The sequence below is a fragment of the Frankliniella occidentalis genome, unplaced genomic scaffold, assembly GCF_000697945.3.
Source record: "Frankliniella occidentalis isolate FOCC.00 unplaced genomic scaffold, Focc_3.1 Scaffold12, whole genome shotgun sequence".
In the NCBI taxonomy this organism is placed as follows: domain Eukaryota; kingdom Metazoa; phylum Arthropoda; class Insecta; order Thysanoptera; family Thripidae; genus Frankliniella; species Frankliniella occidentalis.
In genome coordinates, this window is record NW_026267142.1 from 1,648,426 (window position 1) to 1,653,904 (window position 5,479).

Here is a 5,479-nt window from a genome sequence, read left to right on the forward strand (position 1 = left end):
GTGAGAGGACCATTGAGGGCGAAAGGCTTCCTGCAGCAGGCGCAAGATGGAAAGAGGCACATTACGCCTTTTCATCTGCCGCCGAGTCCCCAGAGGACACATTTCACTAAACGACATCAAGTGTCTTCAGTGTCCAGATTGGGTCATTTTGGTGGCCTACTTTGACGTCATTTTGAAATGGCATCACCAGAATGTATCTGAATCAGGCTACCAAAATGACTGGCAGCACTTGATGTCCTTTGAAAAAATGTCATGCCCACGAGTGATATACGATATCGCTCTCCCCACTCCTACATTTCAATAATGAAGTGCAAATTTTCTAGTAAAATGTTCGAAAACTAAAACAGAAAAAAAATACAGTGTTCGGGAGAAAACCCACATGGGGTTGCATATGCACTGCCCACTGAAACAATCGAATTGCGGTCGGCTAAAACTTAAGTATATCGTCTTGAATAGACTAGGATCGATTAAGATTGCCTGAAATTGAAACGGACCCCGCTGAACCAAACCGGAGTGAACTTAGAGCTTTTGGGAGTCGTTGGGAACCAACGGGACTCAACGGGACTCAACGGGTATCAAAAACGAGAACCGACGGGAACCCACTGGAACCTACTCGAACTTACTGGAACGATCCTGAGCGGTGGTGGCAGTCGGCAGGACTAGGATTCTTCCGGGAAGAGCACCCCAACGGAGTGGGGCGCTGGAAGGAAAAGGGCAACTTGTCGTCTGTCCTGCAGGAGGCGCTGCAACTTTTCCAGTCTCGGGCGAACTGACGAGGAAGGGGAGAGCGGATGTGAAGGAGGTACAGGGGGCTCCCGCCAAGGCTACACGCGCCACGCCCCGCCACGGCTACTCGATACTGCGAGACAAATGGCCCTTGAGTTACACTTCGGCGGTATGGCCCGGCTGCAAGCTGCAGGCCCCCCTACCTGCGCGCCAACTAGTGCGGCCTGGCGGACCTGGCGGACCTCACACCTGCAGCCGACCTGCTACAAGCTCGCTCGCATCCTGGTACTGGTTCCGTTTACAGCTATGTCAGTATTCTGTTTTAATAACATCTATAAGCTTACAACTTTTCTGTTATAAGTGATTCGAAAACAGAAATCCTTTTTACGGTCGTTTTTCTATTAATCTACCAACAAAAATATATACCAGTGGCCCAAGTATCGATGACTAAATACATAATTTGTGAGATTGCCGGAAATTGTAGAATAGTGACATCATTATTGCCAGTTACACTGTAAAAAATTAGAGTCTAATACGGAAATATCTACGGCGTAACTGTTTACAGTATCTTTAGATGTTTTCAACTTGCATCTGCACTTGCAATTGTTGAGTAGTTGCAAAGTTAGTTCATCAGTGCGTTTTTCTCAAATTCACCCGACACACTGATGAAGCTCGGCGCCTGTGAGACTCGGGGTAGGCCAGCCCGCAGTGCACGCGCGCGTTGCAGGCAAGATGTTGCCTACCCATCAGGCACTATAAGCGGCCGAACTTTTTCGCAATTTCTTAAAAAGAGTGAAGAGGGGGAGTACTATTGCCTTCCGGCAGTGTCTTGAGGACTGTTTTAAAAGATGGAGACACTGGAAAAAGGATAGGGTCATGAAAAACTGGTTGAATCACCAAACGTTACCTGGTTTGGTTGCGTCAAGAAACGTTACCTCGGGAACATTAGTTTTTCCAGGGGAGAATCACCCACTTTGTGGGGTGGTTGTCCTCCTGAGGGTCCGGCAGAGCCATTCGGATGGCGCTCTCGAGGTGCATCCTAAGTGGGCGAGGCGGGGCCGGGCGCGACTACCGCGGTCGTTAGCGGCAACTCCACACAGCCGTGCTGCGCAGCGCAAGGAATCCCCACCAAAGCTGCACTACACTACTGCAGACGCTCAAAAACTACGGTACGGAAAAGTCTTGTTGTTGACAATTTGCCTGGACAGCCTACCCAGAGTTTCAAGAACGGAGTAGTACAGTCATTTTCTTCCATATCCAGTCCTATGCGCACTACGCGGTGATTAATGTACGGATAACCCGAACATTCCTCGCCACGGTTTTTCAAACCATTCCTGTGCCGTGGTAGCATTCAGAATAAAGTATACGCAAGATACGAACATGTTCCTCATTTGCAACAGACTTGGTCAATCCCACGAGTAGAAAGAATACACTCTCGTCCAAAAATTAACTGGGTCAACTAGAAGTTGATAGATAAGAAACCAATGAGCACGTAATACCCTCACAATCCCTAAATCGCATTACAATTTTGACCGAGTTGTTGCCCTAACCAGTTCGTGTCACAGCATGTTGGGGAGAGATCTCTACTCGACCGTGTTTCGCAACAAGAATTGTTCTCCAGTAATACGTCTTTTTACCTCACTGAAAAATTCGATTTGTGCCCTAGTTTGTACGTTAGTTGCGACAGAATTCTTTCAGTTTGCTACCTTGTTCAAAATCCCACGACACACGTTCGCGGCCAAAAAGGTCGTGGATGGCTTGAGTCTTTTCTCTTGAGAGTCAGGCTTGTTTAGTGTACTGGGTACTGTGGCCAACCGACCTGCGTTGTAAGGGAGTGGGCGGGGCTCTCGCCCACCTGCCGATTGGGGAACACGACCGTGAGGGACTGCCATCGCCCGCTCCCTTCATCCCCGTGTGTACCCGTGGGGCCGGTCCAGTCGGGCCCAGGCACGCAGAAGAGAAGATAGAGGGAGAGGATCTAATAGATACTCTCTTTCTCTCTCACACACACACACGTACACGTACAGGCTGCAGCAAAGCGACAACAAAGAACTTTTTAACAGTTGAGTCTGGGTAGGCCTGACACCTTACGTGTTAATTCACTAGGGATTCTGCGCATGGTCTGAACACTAGAAAGCACTTACTTTGCAACTGGAAAGCATGGCAGGCTGTAAAGAATCACACTGTAAAAAATTTCGAGGGTAATTTTACCCCCGAAGGGGACACAACGCTCCTTTACCTCACCAGGGTAAATAAATTTACATACCCATAGCGGTGTAAATTTCACCCACCACTGGGTGGGTGAAATTCTCTACCCAAGGGGTGCTATTTTGTCCTCGTGGGTAGGTAAAAGCGATTTCCATACCACGAGGATAAAATGAAATACCATACCCTTTAGATAAAAAACAATCCTATATGCGCTGAATGCCACAACGCAAACCCAGGAGGGTGAAAATGTTCCCTAAGAGGTATCGAGCAGTATATGTGAATGAAAAAGAGTGCGTGTTCTCCGCCTCGTGCCGCTCTAGCGAGTGTAATCTGGTGATTTCGGGCCGACAGGACTGTTTCCAATTCAGTCGGTTGCCGCAGTTCATTTCAAAAAAATTTGGTCATCAATCTCATGGAGAGATCAGGCCATCGCAGCGACCAGTGAAGTCATCGCCACATCAGGGGTGCGCGCGAGGGCGCACCTCCCCGTTACGAGTTGACGGGGCCGTACGGAACAAGGTGCTGTTGCGGGGACCTCCGGAGCGTTAGAGTTTAACGGATTATTTCTGAGATATGGTTGACGTTTTCGGCAAACACCGACCGTTGCCGGTTAGGGTGATTCCTTGTAAAACATACTGCGTAAAATTAATAGTCATTTTCTCAAGGAAATTTTAAATAAATAGAAAAAGCTCATTTTGTAGGAGACGCGCTCACTGAAACGCCATCTAGCGGCAGTCTATCGCGGGCTTCGCGTCGAGGGGGCCGAGGGCAAAGAAAGGAGGTGATTGGCTCTGAGTTTGGTGGAGTCGGTGCAGTAGTGGGCCGAACCCACCTCTCCTCCCACGATGCTATGGCAGTCACAAATTTGTGGGAAATTTGCAACCGTTGTGTTGCACGGGTATGTTTCCCGACCATGTGTGGCAAAATTCCTTCCCGGCGCGTGGAGATTTTCAGGCAGTGGGCTGCGCAAGTACACTTCTCCACCCACGGTCACGGAATTTATACACCCAGTGGTGGTGATGTTTTACCCCTGTGGGTGTAGAAAAGGAACCTCCCCTTCAGCAAGGTGAAATTTATTTACCCAGAGTTGGTTAAAATTCACCTGTGTGGGTGTAAAGGGTAATTCACTACCCAAGTAGTAATTTTGTCTCACCACATTATAAGAAATTTACACCCTATCGAGCTAAATAATGTTTTACCCACCCGGTGGGTAGGTAAATCTGAATTACATACCAGAGGGAGAAATTTATCCACACATGGGTGAACAAAATTACCCTGGATTTTTTACAGTGCACTCCTTTCAGCTTCTACAGAATTGCTTCGCAATCGCAAAATAAAAGCAAAGAATCTCTAGATCCTTTGCATATTTTGCACAGGATTTCTCTGAAGGATTTCGGGATTTTGAATCTCAGGATTTTGAATCTCAGGATTTTGAATTGCACGACAAAGACGTAGCACGCTGCGCAACCCGTGCTTATTTAGTCCCCACTGAAGAGAGAGTGTGTGTCGCCCCTCATCGTTTCCACGTTATAGCCCGTTATTGTCCCTCTCCCCTCGCTCACTCAGTCGCACACTCGCGCAGTCGCTCACTCTTTCCTGCAAACTTTCCCCCGCAGCCAGCGCGCGCGCGCGGGCCACAGCCAGCGGACCACAGCCAGGCAATGGCCAACTTTGTTGAATGCGCCGCCGGGACGGATTACGTTGACATGTGCACACCTAGTGCGTGGCTAACGTGGGCTAGCGGAGCTGAGCGGAGCTCCTCCCGTCCCCGCAGAATTCACTCGCAAACGCCACAGAAAGTTGCTGAAAACCCCCTTCCGCCCGTCCTCTGCGGTTCGCTGCTCCACCCACTTATTCGCAAACAGTTGTTGTGCACTGCAGAAATGTTTCCCCCTCTTTCGGTGACACTCGCGGAGTTCCATTTCAGCACATTTATATACACGCCACATTGGCGTCCTCGCGATATGTTGCGTGTTTGCAAAACGAGATATATGCAAGAAGATGAGAAAAAATAGTCTTATCTAAAAGATTTAAGTTGTTTTGTACCGAACAAGCGCCCGATAGTCGCCCTTGGTGGAGGTCCCGTGCGGGCGTCGTGTCTCCCCACTCTGCGGCCCGGGCCTCCAGCCCCACACTCATTGCCCACTCATCGCCCCACTGGCGCCTGGCGCCCCCGCCCACTCGGCCTGCGCCACTCGGGCCCCGGGCCGGGCCCCGGTAGGACCGTCCTCCCGGGGACGACCTCCGGCCGCAATCTGATTGTGCGAATCTACGCCGCGCTCGGCCAGGCACGACAGCGAAAGCGTCGCAGCCCAGAGCGGCAGCAGTGTGCCCCGCACTAACATGGAGGGGAGGCCTGTGGGCCACGCCGTGCAGTTCAACATCAGCCTCGGCTGGAGCGCAATAACCTTCAGACAGGCCAGGCCGCCTTGAGCCGAGCCCGACCCAGCGGGCCAAGGGCCACCCTACGCAAGCCCCCACCCAACCCCGTCACCACCAGCCGGCAGCCGGGTGCAAGCTCTCCCTATTCAATGACTGCTTTCTT